Here is an 18,940-nt window from a genome sequence, read left to right on the forward strand (position 1 = left end):
CATCAGAGTTACTTCTCCGTTCAGGAAAGGAGTCTTGGTTCTCTCCCTAAATACTGCATTCCTATGGGACCTCTAGATTCTCTCCCTGAATACTGCATACCTAGAGGACTCTTTTTTCCTTTTCTCATTAGAGAGAAATGTAGAGGCTGCTGCTTTCAGAACTTCCATGTGACCCTTTGCTAATCCATGTGTCTTGTGAGCTACACCTTTTGAACAAACTTTGAAAACAAACCCTCTGATTCCAATTTCTCCAGAAACACTGATGAAAAGTCAACAGCTATTTCTTACTTTAAAGTAAATCCTTTTACTCACATAGGATCTTCTGGTTTAGACCTCCAACAATTTAGAAATGTGACTGGATTAAGTATTTAAGTCAGATATCCAATGATACTACAGAGTCATATCCTGGCAGTAGCCGGGAAGAATCCTGGATGGCTTTGCTCTTAGCCTTCTTTTCTAAGCAGTAGACAATATTGTTTGCCCAAAAGAGTAAGATAAGCTACATTCAGAAATAYGTGTATAGATTTTGACTTCCTTATAAATATATGAGTAAGTTTATTTACAGGAACCTAGAACCATGGGAGGTAATTAGTAAGCACAGTTTGCTTAGGTAAGGGCTTGCAAGACCTTTTTATCATCACTATATCCATAACTTAGGACAGGGGCCAAATAATATGAACATCGGTAATTACAGATATATATTTATATTAACAATAAAGTCCATTTTTGGAAGAGCAATGGCTTTATTTGTAATGATGTCATAGGGTTGAAATTAAATTCACCAATTTGTCCTGTGCACATTTCTGATGGGAGAAACTGATATATTGCCACAAGCCATCAGCAGCAGAAAGTTCTGCAAGTGGATTCTGTGACTACTGTCAAAGATGCTAGAGTTTGAAATTTTATGCAATTTTTGTTTAAAAAGTCTTGAAAGGCCTCTAGAATGTGTATGTAATTACAAGTTCACTACTTTAAACAATCTTAAAATTGGAGATGCTATGTGAATTTTGAAAGAGGGCTTTACATTCCACAGTCTGTAGGCATTTTTTAAGCAAATCAGTTAAATTTGCTACCCTTAAACATATACTGACAATTGGTTTTTGTGATGACATATCTGCAGAGTGACCTTTTGTCTCAAATATGAATATTTTATGATTTGTATGTCTCCATCTTTGACAAGGAAAAAATCCTTTGACAAACACAGAAACTCATACAGAACTTACCCTTTGGGGTAAAAAAAAATGTTTTCTTCACAGATACTTTCATAGTACTGGCATTAATATGTTGCCTCTATCCACTAGTCACCTCAACAAATGGGAGAATAGGACAGGACAATTTGGTGCTGTTTGCAGGCCCAATTTATAGATAAAAGTGGCCACTGAACTACTTTAAATTTACAGTACAAAAAAGATCAGCTCGAAAGGAATTACAAAAATAAAAATCTGACTTAATTAGCTGACCAAAATGCACTTACCAAATGCAGAGGTYCATGTTTATAAGACTATAGTTTATGCAATGTATTACAATGAAAAATGAAAACTTAACTCTTGCCTGTATTATCTAARTAGCTAGCCAAGTAACTCTAAATATGCAGAAGAAATTAGTATATTATCTGAGTGAATAAATAGCATGTTTAATATTTTTTCATGATGTAGTCTACATAAGATACCTTTATAATCGCATTGAAATTATTTTCAAAGATGTGTGTCCAGTAGCAAATCCTATGTAATGAGAATATCTATCTGTTACGAGTGTGTCCAGAAAATTAATTATTTACATGTAGCTCATTGCAGTGGAGGAGTATGTCTGATATCTTTATGAAGTTCCCATGACCTCTGAACAATGATGTAATTTACAGAAGGGACCAATGTTTTCTGCCTATTTTGCACCTACCCAGACAGAAGACCTCTGTGGTACCTGGCTTGGGCTATAGTAAACCAATGGAGGAACATTTGCTCGAGCTGTTTTCTCTGTAGGTCTTCAGGGGATGTTTTCAACCTAGAATTTYATAGGGTTTTGTTGTACGATACATCATTGATGGGAAGGCACAGTTTTAGCTAATCTATCTAGATGTTTGTGGTGCTTGTTTCTGGTGGAATTTTGACACTGGGCATTGTTTCAAAAAGCTGAGCGAAATCAAGGTACAGGTTGAGCACTGAAACAACACATATCACAGAGATCCCCTGTTGAAATTGTCTTTTTAATTTAAGGGTTACCAGCATGGATGAGAAAATGGAGGGTTACAAAAAAGAAGAGGAAGAGCAGCCTGGTGACTTGTGTCTGGCAGAAATGACTCTATCATATTTGATTTGAAATTTACATAGATTCCAGTAGTTATGACACAACTGTCACTTTAAGTTCACTTAACTGGACATGAAACAATAATGACAAACAATCAGGATGACAGTTCTCCTTCTGTTCTGCAGTGAGGTTCTTCATATCTCAATTCTGCAACATTTATTCTGTTCACTCCGCCAGACAAATGTGTTTTTGTTATTATGATTTCTCTGTTTGGCTTGGTGCAGCATTACTGAAAGCAAGAGGCAGAGTTTCTAAGCTTTCTATTCCATTTTTCAGCAACACCATTTATCAAAGAAAGKGTTTCTTAGTAACAGTTTTTAACACCAACTCTTTAATAGTTACTTTGCTGATGTAATCCATTATTTTAAAACATCGTATTGCGTAAGAATATTACATTATTTTTCATATAAAAATATAACTCTCTACTTTTAAGTTGTTTTTCATAACTGGAGCGACTACTATGCTCCATGACCATAACTCTTTATATCATTCTACTATGATTCAGTAGCTTTTGCTGTCTTATAAACAATCTTACAATTAAGAGCTAATGTTAATGGAATAGATTGTTGTCATAGGATAATGGTTTCCTGCTGCTAGATAAATGCTGTGGCAATCCTAGGACATTTATTGAAAGTAATAGTGAAGACAAAGCTAAGAGATTATTTTTAAAGCAGGTGCCACAGATCCAGTGACACCATTCTGTTACAATTGTTTTATTTCTATTTCACTAAGAGACTGATGAAGATGGAAGCATTTTGCCTGATGTATGTAAGTGCAGCAAAGTGACAGTGGCTCATTTCATGTAACTGAATAAGCTGCATTGCACTTGGCTCGGCAAATGATTTATTGTGTGGCTCATCCAATCAGAAAACAGTTTATCCATTAACTATGGCTTTAAAATATGTTGTATTTCCATGAGCGAGATGGGGCTTGATGCTTTCTTTCACAGAAACAGTTACAGAGTTCACAGAAAAGGAGGGAAATAGGGCCCTTCGGTGCTTGCTCCACCAGTCATTCCAGAAGCTCCCCCTTTCCTCTGTGCCGCAGGGATGGCAGGCTGGGAAGAGTGAACCTGTCCATAGTGTGCTTCCCTCCTCCCAAATCAATGGTTCCTTGTCTCCCTTCTGCATTGGAGGGCGCTGCTTCAGTGTTAGCAGAACAGAAATGGCAGCACTGTTCTTACCAGCACTGCTGTGCAGAGGGTGGGGAGGAAAGTTTTTGTCTGGTCTAGTGTTTCCTCTATCTTCGTATTCACAGGATGACAAAGTTTGGGAAAATATGCCTTCTTCCTTTTCCTTGACTTTCAAAATTGCTCACTCCTGAATCCTCCAACAGAGAACTGWGAAAAGCAGAACTTGTAGAGCTTCATAGGCTCTCTATCTGCTCTTGTGGAATTGTAATAAAACACCTTGATTGCCCCAAATGTACATCTCCTACAAAATTGGAGTCAATTGTCAGGAAGTACATGGGATCCATTCAATTCAACGAGCTTTCTCTGAACAGATGTACCCTAATTGCCTGACTTAGGCTTCAACAGATCCTTTGTCTTTTCTTATGAACTGTGGAGCAGCTATTCCAAGTGGTAGTGCTGTAGCTATGACACCTTGAGGATATTGCACAAATAATAAAAACTGTGATCCCCTCCCACAAACTCTGATCATTCTGAAGCATCTTTAAAGTTATGTCATAAAACAATGTGATGACTTTACATAACCATAAAGTCCCTGCTAGGATTTCCTTAGGAAACAAACTAATATTATTATTAAGGCCCACGGACCTTGACATCAAACCAGCAATTCACTGCTCCAAGGACTTACTCTCTCTGACTGCTCACAGCACAGTTCTGATTTAACTTATAAGACCGAAGCTTGAAGGCAGTAAACAACTTTAACCTTTTCTTGACCCCAGACACATCTCATAAACAGGAGTTCAGTAAATACATAAATTTCACTTTAACCCATGTGCAGATATTCTGAAAACAAATTCATTCTTCAATTTCAATACTAACAAATAGGCAAGTGTTACAGTACTTTTTCCAAAGAGCCTTCAGGTAAGGTCGGTCCTCTGCTGAGCCTAGCTTCTTATGAAAGACAAGCCCCAGAAAGAACATAATGGAGAAAAACTGAAATGGAAGAGACCTGCAATCCCAACAGAATTAACACTTGCTGATGTGAGGTCTGTTGGGTCATCTACAGAGCACACAGTGCAGAGCTCCAACAAATACATATTCTTCCAACTAAATCTCCATAGCTGACCTTCCAATGCTTGTGTCTTCTGGTATCAATTTCCTGTCTGAAGTTTAGGATTCGCAGGAATGATCTAGGAGATGGAGAATTTCCACATTCTTAAATCACTGGAGTAATTTACCTAAGTACCTTTAAGGACTGTAAGCACTGTAAAGTCTTATGATTTTATTAAAATATTTGTTTGTCTATTTAAAGTCACAACTCTGAAATCATGGCCTAAATACAAATCTGCTTTCAGCTTTCTCAGTAGGAATTTTGAGTCTTCCTGGTTACGTAAAACACTAGTTCCTAAAGATCAACCTGAGACAAATGAAGATACTTTGTTCCCCTTTAGTATTTTATTTAAAAATTTTTTCTCCATTTCATAAAATAAATAGTGAGGATTCATGACTTATGGATTTTGGGATTGCCAGTACAGTAGCCAGATATCCTATTACTGCATAATGAATCTGTCTAAGAAATGCTCCTCAGTTCAAGGAATTATTAAATCTACTTTGTTGATAGGTTTCTCCACATCACATGGGACTGCACACAATCGATCAGTATTTCATTTCCATATCCCATACTGCCCCCACAAGAGAACCAGAATTCCCTGTGTCAGTTATCCTATCATAAGGCAGATCCTCAGTCTCTTGCAGCTCTTTGGACTGAGGCGGCTGTGTACATCCCACCTGGATCTGGCCCAGAYGCTTTATTTCTATTGCATGAGATGATTAATTATGTGGTTTCTTTCTGTTTGTCTGATAGAAGCTGAGGTAAGAGAGTGATGGTTGCTTAGTGCACTGTTATTGAAAAGCTGCTTTTGATGGCCCTGAACAAGCTTGAGTTGTGTGCTACAACTAATCATAAAGCTGCTTGCTTAGAAATGTAATGCTTGTTAATACTACACTGTACTTTTATAAGTAAACGAAATTTTGATTGGCTAGGGTTTAACTATAATCAGTAATTAAGGGTCAGCCATCCAGTAAACTCATTAGTTTACACCAATTACATTTGGTATAGTAACTAATGATTTCAGGGATCAAGCCATTTATTTCTAAGCTTTCAAAGTATAATTATTGTGTAAATCAGATAGAGTGTAAATCTTTTCCATACGTTTTGGTTGGTAATTGAGAAATAAAATGGTTTCCAAATGTATTCTCTGTCCAGTTTTTGTTCTGCAGTAGATCTCTCTGGGGACTCTTTAAAGTATATGGAAAAGGTGATGTCAACAGAAGTGTACGCTGGGCAAACTGAAACAGGATTAATTAATAGAGATGAAAGAGAAAACCCAGCCCCTTGCAAATCATGGTCCAGGTCTCAACTTGGACATCACACCTTAAATGACAGTTTACAGTCTTAAGCATGAGTCATACAGATTGACAAGTATTCAAAATAGAAGAGAATTTAAAATCCTTTATGTTTAATGTATAAAGGCCTTTCCAATATGCAGTCTTTAAGATGGTGTAATCTCTAGAGCATTTTGCTTTGAAGTTTAATATGTAGCTCCTCACATCCACATAACATTTTCAACACGTTAAACAAATTAGTCTCTGGTTACAGAAGTTTTTAGATATTTACAAGTTGCCGTTTAACTAAATTTAATATGTGCCAGCGAAGTTGCTCATGCACTTGTTCATTTAGAAAAATGCACTTTTGGAATGATTAATAAATAAACCAGCCTTTCCTATGCCTTCAACTTTGGTGTTTATTTGAAAGCAATCTACTTTAAAAAGACATTAATATCCCTAGAATTATTATTAGAATAATTGCTTTTACTCTTCTTGGAACACACATTTTTTCTCATTTCCCTTCAGCACAGACAGCTTTTGACTCAGATATAAACTTCCTATTATTATTCCCCACTCCCCACCCCAAAAAAGAAGAATAGGAATTATACACTTTTCACTAAGGAATAATTAATTTGTCTCAAGTATTAGAACAGAGAATTGTAGAATGACTTTGAATGGTAGTCTCTAAGGAATAGCATTGTTTGTTCTCTTCGGTCTTTAATGAGCTTTAGTAAATGGCCAGGAAAAATTACCTTCTTTCTGTAATATGAGAGAAGCGAAGAATGAAGGAAGCTATAGAATCCCGAGGAGAAAAGGAGCAGCCACACACACACACACACACACACACACATACACCCTGTACCACATCACTTCCAATGGTTTGGCCTCTTTGGAATTGAGCACTAGAGCTCTAGTTTTTCATTACAGTTAAAACATATAATGTCCCTAATATTTTTGAAGGAGAGAAAATTCCTGGATGTCTCCCACACACTGACAGTACCTGGCTTATGTTGGGGTACAACTGCCTATAGCTGAGATCTGGAAGTCATTCTGGCTTTCTCTGTTTTGGCATTGATTTTGTATTTTAAGACTCTTTAGTCTATTTTGATGGTATTTCCACCCTTAAAAGCAATTATCCTTGTAGTGTCTCAGCCTACTGCCCTGTCTTTTAACAGAATTCTTTCCCCTCCACCGCATGTTTGCTGCCATTCCTCCAGAATGGTAACTGAGGCAGCACTGGCAGGTGTTTGTTTAAGCTACAATTACAAACCTGTCGCCATGGATAACACAGTACATTCAGGAGCACACTTCRCTTTCCTCCAGTCTCCACACATGTCCTCAGTACCCAGTACTATATCAAGACAGTGGAGCTGAGGCAGCTGCCATGRCTGCTCTGGGGTATGAGGGAGCTGGCTCACACTAGCCCAGTGAGATCAGCACAGTTCTAAGAGAATCTTGTTGAACAGGGTCTTTCTCCAGTCCATCCMATTGGAGCTATTCCAGTTTGTATGGGATAATTAAATGGATTGAAGTGATTGTTCTGTGTGCTTGCTCTCAAAGCACTACTGAAAGCAAGAAGCCTGGGGTTTGCTACCCTCTTCCAGGGAATATCTCCATACTTTGTATTAAGTTTTGACTGGGGCAGGCCCTGGCAAATGTGGTTTCCCCCCACCCAGGTGAGCGTCTCCACAACAAGGCTGAAAAGTCAAGCGCAAGCTTTGCCACTTGAGGCAAGGACTTGGGTTACCCTTCTCACAGAACAGCTGATAATCTCTTCTGTAGGGTGCAAATTCAGCAGGCAAGAGATTCAAGTTCAAATTGCCTCAGGCAGAGCCTAAATACAAATCTCCCATATCCTAAATTGCACCAGCCAAGAGATTGAACCACAAAAGCTCAGGAGAGGAAGATGGGCACAGGAGCAAGGAGAAGAGACGTGCAAAAGGCGACAGTGCTGTCATTATTATTCTGTGAGAAAACCCAGGCACAGGTGTGCAGTTCCTGGAAAGCAGCAGAGCAAGAGTGGTAAGTAGGCAAAGCAACACATGGTGTTACAACACCTTAGTCTGATTGTGGCTTTGGATCATGGGAGGTGCTCTCATGGYAGACATCAGATGGCTGATTAGAGCTCAGGGTCATGAGGGACGTGGAGAGATATGATGAAAGTGGGGAGAGCTGCCTGGACCCATCCCAGACATTTAGGGAAAAGATAAAAGTAAAAAGCTGCTGCCAAAGTAAAAATATTTTCTATCACGGGCTCTCTTCAATACAATTGTTGGAGAAGAATAAATRGAGAAAGATGGTTGAAAGATAGATAGGAGACAGTGAGAACAGGACTAGTAAGTGATGCAGAAATGTTGGAAAGAAGACAAAGAGGAAGAAACTTCAGAGAGCAATAGGAGGATTGGACAAAGAAAAAGGAAAAACCATTACTTACAAGACACTTCACTTCTCATTGCCTCAATCTTCTGGCAATWAAATAATAACAGTAAGAAAATCACAGACCATTTCAGTGACTTTGAAGTCCATAAATATTTAGGAGACATTTAAGTGTCCTGTTGATTTGGTTTGTGCTAAAAAGAAAGCAGGAAAATTTAAGAGAATGTTTTGACAAATCTAAATCAGGTCTATCAGGAGGAAAAAAAGGAACAGGACTTACATGCTTAATTTTGTATGTGTAACTGTGTATTAAAATCCACACCCAATCACACTTAGGCTTCTTAATAGTAGAAAAAACTGGGCCTTTTTCAGATCAGTAACAACACATGGTTTTAGGCATGCAGCTGSTCTTTCTTCAGTAACAACCCATTGTGACTCCTGTAATTTATTTCTCCCAAGATTCATTTGGACATCTGCAGTATCATTATTTGAGTTTGTTATACTATTAGCTTTAAAATTTTATAAGCCATACAGTAGGATAGGTGACAAGTTGAAAAGTTAAGGAGTGTTAATTTAAAAGTTTTAAAGCAAAGCTATTTTTGAGTTATATAAGTAAAAAAAAATCATCTGAATCCAAACCTCCATAGTTACATTTAAGTAACTCAGAAACTGCTGAAAGGATTTTCTTCGAACTTCACTCAAGACAAATCCCTCTGGGCTAAGACCAAGCATGGGAATTTAGCTCAAAAGGTGATTGTTGTCTGAAGGGAGTTTTCGTTTTCCTTTTTTTTTCCTCCCCTCCTTTTGCTTGTCTTGTTTTCAATGCTCTGAAAAAAAAAATAAATAGCACTAAAAAAAGTAAGGGTCTGGAGTGTAGCTGCTTCATATCCATTTTATCATTATAATAAGAAAAATGCTGYGCATAAACTACCTTTTCATTAAAAGCAGAGCTCCTTCTTTGCCTTCAGCCATTCCAACAGTCTTGGTACCACCTCCAGCAATYATTTGATAATGCTGTAACTGGTGGCTGAACAGAGAAGTATCAAGCTGTACTCTCAGCCCCATCTGCAGCTTCTCTGCATGCCTCAGCAGCACTGAGCAGCTCTAATACTACCCTAAATGGTCAACTGAGGATTTTCCCTAACAGGAAGTCTTTGGAGAGCAATCAGCAGCTCTGCAGCACTCTTCCCTTCGCTTCCCCATCCCCAGTCCATGGGAGGTGAAGTATGCTTTGTACCTGTACACTGACCTARCCATGTCTTGATTTCTCACTGGTCCAGGAGTTGGAAGGCAAGAAAGGCAGCTGGTAGTCAGGTTTTTCTCAGCTCGCTGTTAACTTGGGGCATTTGGCACGGTCATTCAGTCTTCCCCTTTACAGTTGCAACCAAGGGATTCATCTCCTAGTTGTGTGACTAAAAGAATCCCTGTAAAGGAGGAAACTGAACAACAAAGTTGTAAATTTCTATTTTCTTTTTCAAAGACCTTGAAGTCAGTCCTCTTTCACAGCAGCATCATGCATCTTGGTAGCCTGACTATGTGGATGAAAAAAAAAAAAGACAGGAATTTTTTTCCTGTTCATTTCAACTCTCTCCCACATTTTGGTTTCTACAAATTGTCCCACAGCAGACAAGAGCCTTTTCCTCCCCCTTCTACCAGGCTTGTTTCTGATTCTCTGGCAGCACATCSCACAGTTACTCACTCATTTGTTTGTTTGTTTTTCCATTTGCAACTCTTGCCCCCTCCAAAGAGCTAGCTTGCCCAGGGAAATTACAGTAACTTATTTAATTCCAAATGCATTCAGAAAGGCATTTTAATTGTTTCTTTTCATTTAGAGCAGCATCTAAATTTGGAATTTGTGAAAAACTGAAGGGGAAGGTTTTGAATCTATTTGCTGAAATAATTCTCCACATTTAACCCAGGCAACTCAGATATATGCAGAATCAGCTTCTCTTCCTAACTTCCATATACATGACCAGGATTAAAGCTGCTTTGGGCAAGGGCCRACTCACTGTTTTTGGCCCTAACACAAATTATGGCAATATTTTAACATCTAGGGATTTGTTTCAGGAAACCCTGATTTTGGAACTTGATGACTGCTAACGGTGAAAAGCAGGAAAGATAGCTGAAATAGGCATAGAGAGGAGATTCAGGAATCCAAAGTCTTAGATTCAGTTCTTTGTTTTAATTTTGGGGACGTCTACTGTGGCAAAACAGAGAGGCCTTAGGGTTGGTATCAGGATGTGGTAGCTAGCAAAGGGATAAGCAGCTCCTGGAAGCTTGCTGCAGTACCACCCYACAGGCACAGGCAAATTTTGGCAAACATTGGGAAAAAATGGAGAAACTTTAAAAAAAAAAACCCACAATATCTAAACAATCAGAAAGCTTTTCAATTCATAAATGTCCCATCTACTCTCTACCACCAAATTCTGGGGTATCATTTTTCAGTCAGGATTTGGCACTCAGCACTTTTAGCTGTCTGCTGCTATCTCATTCATACAGCTTTTTCATTGCAGGTCAATATTATCTGACTAGGTTCAGATTAAATCTTAATACACTGCTCATCTGAAAAACACCAACTCCAGGCACATTGAAAAATTGCAAACATAAACAGTATAGTTTCCATGGATGAGGATGTATTAAAATGTATTCCAAGGGGAAGAGTAGGAGGAAAAAGAGGAATGTGAAGTTAYGATCACAGAGGAGAATGCCCTTTTTCAGCTGGGATTTTATGTAAGAGCAAGAACAAATGTAGCAAAGAGAAGAAAGGTCTGCCTCCTCACTGCTGCTTCTCTAGCAAAGAAGATTTTCACATCAGCCATGGTAAAATTAGACAGAGGAATAGCAGATCTGAATATTGTATGGGAAGATGTGAAATGAGGAAGAGTTCAGTGCAGTTCAAGGATGGCAAAGTATAATGAAGGCAAATGGAAAGTAAGAGCTGAAATTCGAAGAGATGAACTGAAGGAGCCTAAAATGAAGACACAAATTTAATTAATAAAGACAGAGCAAGCTGAACAGAGAAGACTCATTTAAAATGTCAAAATATATCTTTAGTTGTGGCAGCTAAAGTGAAAACGAAGGCAATATATGTAGAAAAAACATGGAAGTTGAGGGGTACAAAACTGGGTTCAAGGATGGGAGCGCTGAGAAAACCAGAGACTACAAGGGAGCTCCTCTGGGAGATGACAACASTGTCTCTAACTCTTATTGCTGTCTTCCAAGTACACGACATACTGCTGCATTAGCAAAATGGATCACAAATCACCTCCTAATCTGTTTAAGTTAAGGCAGCCAGATTCATTTCACCTGGTGATGAACATGGATATGAGCTAACCAGGCTGGCTTTACTTGTCCTGCATTAGGGAATGCCTGCTTGGCCTCTTTGATGGCAGAGATACAGGGAGGAACCAGGTACAAGCAGCAAAATGTTGGTGTGGTTTTAAGCTAGTAAATGGTGTCTAAAGSCACTGGTGAAGGTATTCGTTTGGTCTAGGAGAGCCCATGAATATGAAGACTGGAACCAATACAATCTTAAGGTTAAATAAAACTCAAGGAAAAAGTTATCATCAGCAATACAGAGAGCAAGTCAAYTTTATCTTTCTACATCTTACTGACATGAGTAAGGAACATTTCAAATGAATCTTCAAGCGAATTGGTACAGTTAGGAAGCATACCAAAAACTGAGCTTGCATATTATAAATTTATCTCTATTACCAGAGTGGTTCTGTTCTCCAAGGTAGACCTGTGGGAAGTTTGTTTCACTGCAGCTATTGCTACAACAATTCAAAGAGAGAAAGAGAGAGCACAAGAATTTCAGTTCTAAAAGAAGAGAGATTTTAGAAACATTAAAATAACTTATTAAACTGAAACATGGAAATATTCTCAGTAGTCACCCCTGTATTGCTCTCTGTAATTACAGCTGAGAATCACAAATCAACATTTTGTTGAGAGGMTACCCCTTCTGTGTTTTTAGAGGAACCAAAGCTCTAAAACCTTTGCCATTACCTTCACATCTAACTTCTATGTTATCGTTTATATTGATATATCTTAATATCTGACTCAGCAGGCCTTATGTCATTTAGTTCTCCACCATTTATCTCCTTATTTTGGGTTCATCATTCACATTTCTGTAAAGTTCAGCTGAAACCAGTAGTTCATGTTACTGGCAATTTGCATTGCAAAAATGAAGAAGTAGAATTTGCGATCCAAGTCGTCACAGAACATTCTTATATAGCACATAATTTGCCAACAGCTAAATTAATCTTGCTTCACAATGTGAGGCTGTGTACATGTGGTTTCTGATACAAAAGGCTCCAATGAAATAAATGGTATAGGCATCAAATTAACACAGAACCAGCTTCTTCAGGTCCATGCAGCTTGGTCATGTGCCTGCTAATTTAGAACTCAAAGGTAAGCAAGAATCTCAGCTCTCCCTTTTAAACAGTGTGAAGTTTCAATCCAATTTACCTTGCATAGATGAAAACATAAATCAGTCGCTGATCTCCACTGCACATACTAATTTAATGAGCTGGGGCTCTGACCACATGTGTATACAGTCTGGAAACCTGAAGACCTTTCCCTTTATACTGCATTAGGTTTGGATGCATGCCAAAGAACTATATACAACTTGAACGGAATGGGGAAAGGCAGTCTGGCCACCAGTCAGCACAAGGATCTAAAACAAGGGTACCTGACACGAGTCAGGGGTCAAGCAGCACCCATAACCTCCAACCGATGATCAGTCGAAGGAATGCAAGTGCTGCTGCCAGTAGCACTACAGCCCAGACAGCAGCCCCAAAACATGTCTCAGGACAAAGTCTAGGGTCACCACAGCTCAGCTGGCAAAGGCTGGATCCAGTACAACTCAGAATTTCTGGAAGAAAGCTCCAAGAAGAGGGTGACACAAAGGTTTCCTACATTTTGGCTTGTTGCCTGGTGTACTGCAAAACAAAGCACATTTGGGGTCTTTTTTCTGGTAGGTCATCAAAAAAGGTGTGTAATGACAACTCTGTCAGAATGCAAAATGAACTTTATAATAAAAAGACAGAAGATAAATATTCATGTAGAGCCATCAAGTCTGCTTTGGCACCATTCACATTGTGTGACTTTTGTTGACCTGGCAAGACTGTGACCTGAAACAGACTCCAAAACAGCAGTATCTCCTCAACTCCTGTCTCCTCTCTGCCTTGTCCCCAAAGATCATTGACCCAGAGGAATGAAGCCTTGGACTTATCATTCTCAGATCTCCATGCATCTGAGTCCATTCATAACAGCTCCCTTCTGCAATACTAGTCTAAACCAGCTCTCTTCACACACTTGTCCAGGCAAAAACTCGTCCAGTCCCAAGCTCTTGTTACAGAGGTGCAAAATAGTGAAAATAGACTTCCCTGAGCAGATATTCCTGARCACATAATCCTAAAAATGTGATGAACCAATGTCAGGTGTCCTTGGCTTCATAGAGAAAATCAAGGTAAAGCTGGAAAAAAGCAGAATAAAGGCAATGGATATAGGCAGAGCATAGAAAAATAAAATGTTGGTGAAACATCAAATATACAAACGCAGAGATTGCAAGGCACATTCAGATAGGGCTGGTACTGGTCACCTCTGGTTATGGTTACACTGTTCTCTATACCACCAGAAGAATGAAATCTAGGTCACATTTTTGCTTAGGTGCCAAAGGGAAATTATATTAACCATCTCTGAGAATCTGAATGACAGAATTAGTAATTTATGACAAAAATTAATTTTAAAAGTGTTTAGCTTAGCTTAACAAATCTTAACACTTGTTAAAAAAAGTTACAAGTTCTGTGATGTGAGAACAAGTTACGCTGAGAGTGAAACATCAGGACATTCCTAGACTGTGGGAATGGAGGGCCATCTGCTATCAACATCTAGGAAACCCACTTTGGGTGGAAAGTTCCCCTGCAGCCTCAATCTCTGTTAGAATAACTGAATTTAGCTCTTGTTGTTCTGGTTCTACCCAAAACTTTAGTTCAGAGGGCCTCTAATCCAGGCATGGCTGAGGACCCAAGCTCAGTGCCCTCTAAAAGGGGGTAGTTCTCTATGCTGCGGTCTCTTGGTGAAGTCATGCTGAAATCAAAATAACTTGGCACAGGCTGGCATCCCTGTCCCAGGTCCCAGACCCCAGTATACATAAAACTTGTCTAGAAAACACACACACAGGTCTTCTGCCTTGAAGGAAAGCCAGGAAAAACAACTTGATTGTATTTCTCTCTCTTACCTATGCAAGTGTAATTTATTTTTGCATATTTTCATAATGCAAAGTCACACTGGACCCAACAGTGCAAATATCCCCCTCATTGTGTTGGTGTTTGGTTTCTTATTAGAARTGTTATCAGAAGGTAAACACTATGCATAGGAAGGTTTGCTGCAAAGTGGCAAGGTTTCAATACCACACCAAGCTGACAACTCAGAAATGTTTTAACAGGTTAAAACTATTTTTGGTAATTACAAAGAAGCTGAAAGRAAAAGCATCCCCTCAAGCTGACAACATACATTTTATATAGAAAGAGACAAGATATGAGACCATGAAAATTGCACAGACACAAATATTTGAGATGTAACTGAGAGGCAGAAAAATATATTAAAATTATCATTGATTGAGCAACATGGGAAAAATTCTCTCAGCAGGAAAAACCAGATTTTTACAGGTCTCTGAGAAAGCACAACAGACACTGTTTGTGAGACAATACGTAACACTTCCACCTGAAATTTTGCAGCCACTTCTAGATATTGATGACTGACCCTTCCAATATAGCTATTATTGCTTTATTTTACAGATAGAGGAACCAGGTTTCCAGAATGAYTGAGACTTTACTAAGGTTAAACAGTAAGTCAGGGACAAACAGACTAGTTCTTTCCAGTCTTGTTCTCAATTTACTCAATAAACATATTGTACAAGCATGAAAAACAATCTATTCCCTGTGAAAAGGTAGGTTTTGCAAGGAAGATAACAAGTTCCACCCGTCTCTCCAGCTGATACTAGCAATAGTGAAAATTCCATTCTGCAGAAAAACTGCCGATGCAGCACTTGTAAAAAAACTCCAAATTCATGTGCAGATCAGAAACTGCCGGCGCTTTCAACAGCTGCAGCTACCACACACTTGCACAGAGTCATTTGAACTCATCAGATCTGACTCTGGGACAGACAGCAAAGCCCAGATGGCTCTGCTGTACACAAAGCCCTCCAGCCTCATGTGGGGTGAGGCACAGCATGATTGAGGCCCCGCAGATTTTCTGGGCCCCAGGTTAAGATGGGAGAGCCCAGTGCAGCAGCCCCACTGGCTGCCCGCAGTGCTGCTAAATGGGGGATGCCGACAGGACTCATACACGTGCAAGTGTTTAAATAATTGTTGCTGGGGACTACAGGAAAGCCTACAATAGACACTTTGCCTTGGGATGTTTTCACTGCTCTGCTGCAAAAAAAAAAAGCAATAAAAATATGTGCTAGTCTGAAGGCTCTTTCTCTGCTTAACCAGCCACTTTATTATTACCCAGCTTCTCTCAGTACATACCCTTTCTCCTGACAAGCCTGTACTGCTCCAAAGGGCAAAGCTCAGGTCTCAGGCAGGGGTACTAGACACACACTTTTTCACATGCTTGACTTCACTACAGGTCAGACCGGGGTGGATGTGAGGGCTCTGTCCACAGGCCTGCACAAAGCTAGCCCCTTCAGATGGGCCAGGTGACTGACCTCGAGCCCAGCCTGGCTGCACAGAGTGAGAGYTGTGCGAGCCCCACATCCAGCCCCACCGCCCAGCCCAAGGCACGGGGAGCACCCACAGTAAAGGGTTTTCAGCAGTGCTGGCTGTCCACATCCCCGGCAGAAACCAGCTGGAGGAAGCTTGGAAAGCCCAGCCTTTTTATTCTCCAGAATTAAGACTTTGATTAGCTGCTGGCACAAGACCAAAACTCCATCTGAAATGCTTTAGACAACCCATCTGCACTGGGTTTGGGAGACTGAGGAGCGCATGCTGTGGCCTGCGCCGCACCCGTGCCAGGCAAAAACAAGGCGGAAATCAGGGGGTGAGGAGCTGGTTGGGGAGGAGTGCCCAGGGGCAGTGGGAGCGCTCTCACCTCTGCACCCAGGCCATACACAGGCGCTCGTGTCTCCCCTCCAGCTGCCCCAGCCTGCACAGCTGCAACCCGCGGGGCCTGGCCTGGGGGCTCCATGGCCACCCTGGGGGCTCCATGGCCACCCTGGGGGCTCCATGGCCACCTGGGGGTCGAGGCTGGGCCCTGGCAGTCCCTGTGCTCGGGGAAGCTGGGCTCCACTCCCTCTGCACACCACTGTGGCTGGGCACCATGCCCTCCCTTTTCCCTCCCAGACCCCCGTGGTCCTTCATGAGCACCTCATGATAAATTCCATTATTCAGCTCTTACTACCAACACCAAAATACATCACTCAGAGCAAGTTAGCCGAGATTCATTACAATGAGACATCTAGTAGGCACATGTACTTTATTAGCCTTTTACACCAATAGTTTTAATTAGGTACATATTTCACAACTCTGAAGCTGCTCGAGTGAAGGGCTCCTTTTATCTCTTTTATTTACAGTAACAAGCTATCAAATAAATACCACCATAATTAAACTCAGACAAAAAAAAATATTAAATTTTCACTAATGGTGACCTACTCAAGCCTTAGGTTTGGTAAACTTTGGATTTTTAATTGATGAAGGAAATACCCTGCAGCCGGACAGGGTGCTGGGGCGGGTGCCCCTGGCCCCAGCCCTGCCTCCATGTCACCTTCAGGTGGGGAGGAGAGCGCTGCCTCTGATAGAGACCGCGGGGATGAGAAAAGTGATTAAAATCCAGAACGTTGCTAAATTATTAATGAGGAATTTAAATGATGTTATAAAAGAGGGAAATACAGGCGAAAATGTTACACATTCATGGAATTTTTACTCATGCATAATAATAAGCTGAAAACACTTTAGTTATAATGCTTCCGAAATTGCAGGGCGGGCAGGGGGGTGGGCACCSTGCGTTTCTCGGGCCCGCCCGCCCTCACGCCACTCGGCGAGCAAGGGCGCCACCTGGCGGACGCTGCGGCGAACGGCGCCCTCCGCCGTCTGGAGCGGGGCCGCTGATGGCGGGGCTGCCATCCGCCCGCCCGCCCGGGCGCCGCGATGGGCCGGGAGCCGCGACGGGCTCTACCCTGGACCCCGGGCCTCGGGCCGCCGTCGCCGGGGGCAGCGGACGTAGCTGCGGCTGTCCCGCTGACGGGCGTTACTCCCGTGGCCGCACGCTGCGTTATTTAYTTTCTCACCTGCGGCGCAGACAGGTTTTCGCTTCACGGGTGTTGACAGGGCCCTCTTGCTTGGGGAGAGCAGTTTGTCTGCATACATTCAACCGCCATGTCAGCCTCCGGGGCTAATGATGCTTGTGCTGTGAAWAAATAAATTAATAGAATAGTGCAGGGAATAGGCATATGAGAAGAGCCTGTTTGTTCCCCTGCATAGCCGAAGCCCGCTGCTCCTGGGCAGCAGAGTGGGCTGCTTGAGCCTGCCAGTCCAGGAGCTGTGGGCACCTGTCTGAATCCTCACCAAGCTGCCTCCTTGGGAGCAACAGTAGCASTTGGGACATGGAGAACAAAAGGTTTCCCCATGGCAAAGCTGCGAGTGGCATGTACTCCACAGAGCTGTGTTTTTGTCAAATGCCCACATAGTCTTTTCTGTAAAGACTTCCCACACTGTCTCTCCAGACTCTCCATACTAAAGTGCTGTTTTCTCAACTAAAGAGTCACATGACACTTGAAGGCCTCATCTTTAAAGACCTATTTAAGGTTTTACACAATCAGGCAGGCATTTGTATCACCTATCACAAGTTCCAGTCATCATTTTCCTCTTCCTTGGCAGGGGAAGAAACCTGCAAGTTCACAAAACTGGAACCCAACCTTAGCCATGAAGTCTCTCAGACCTGCGTGTCCCTCTGRGTTAATTCCTTGGGGACATCCTGTACTTCCAGGTGCCTTTCAGTCTGATCAAGCTGGTTTTGGTAGCTCTACAAAGCAGAGAGCCACCAGCTGATTATAGCGGTAGCAAATAAAGCAAGAACAATCCCAGGCCATTCTGGGCTGTAAGGTCTATACAAATCCTGGAAGTCCTGCTGAATGCTAACTGGCAGCGAGCACCAATTACTGAGTAATGGGCTCTCCACATGCCCCTTTACTTAATAAGTAGACACAGTCTGCACTCACTTTTGGAGCTCAGTTGTCTCTGGTTGTAACACCAACTGAATGCTTTGCAGAGGGCCAATCTCACAGTGACTAAAGCTCAGATCGTTATAGCAAAGTCTCAACCAAAAGRAACTGCCACGCTCTTCCCAATTGGAGCAGATGAAATAAAGGCTCTTGGACACAGTTCCTGTGTAGGAGCCTGCCAGAACCTAATAATTGCAACATGCTGTGACTCTAAAACAAATGTGTCATGGTGAGATACCCAGGCTAATTCTGAGGGAGTTAAATTTGCCTGGAYGAAACTCTTCGTTAGCACAGTGTTGTTTCTACCATTGCTCCAGCCACTTAGGATCCTTTTCCTGTGTCACTGCGCAGAGTACATTCACTACTCTGAGCTGTGGATGGCAGCTAGGCTCCCTCTGGGTAAAGCAGTGACATTCAGATCAGAATAAAAAAAATGCTTTCTTTTCTCCTTTGCTTCCTATGAAATCGCAGTTGACCATATTATTATTCTTTGGACAACACTGTCTAAAATTTTTTGCTGA

At 41.2% G+C, this 18,940-nt stretch overlaps 2 long non-coding RNA genes across 7 annotated transcripts in view; both read right to left on the minus strand.

The window, feature by feature from the left end:
- Positions 1 to 2,186: 2,186 nt before the first annotated feature.
- On the minus strand, positions 2,187 to 9,503 carry LOC130578372 (uncharacterized). The gene is made up of 3 exons (XR_008965866.1): positions 9,126 to 9,503; positions 8,834 to 9,021; positions 2,187 to 8,388 (listed from the first exon to the last, which is right to left on the minus strand). It is a non-coding gene; the product is annotated as an uncharacterized LOC130578372 (long non-coding RNA).
- A 1,085-nt stretch (positions 9,504 to 10,588) lies between these two features.
- Positions 10,589 to 18,940, minus strand: part of LOC130578379 (uncharacterized) — a 77,645-nt gene continuing 69,293 nt past the window's right edge. For 5 of the 6 annotated variants that reach the window (XR_008965868.1, XR_008965872.1, XR_008965876.1 and 2 more), the window contains one exon: positions 16,670 to 17,605. This is a non-coding gene — a long non-coding RNA (uncharacterized LOC130578379). Of the gene's footprint in view, positions 13,671 to 16,669; positions 17,606 to 18,940 lie in introns of those variants that run through there. The other variant, XR_008965878.1, reaches the window with a different exon arrangement.

This window comes from Malurus melanocephalus, unplaced genomic scaffold (genome assembly GCF_030028575.1).
Source record: "Malurus melanocephalus ecotype Western Australia unplaced genomic scaffold, MMel_1.1 scaffold_8, whole genome shotgun sequence".
In the NCBI taxonomy this organism is placed as follows: Eukaryota; Metazoa; Chordata; class Aves; order Passeriformes; family Maluridae; genus Malurus; species Malurus melanocephalus.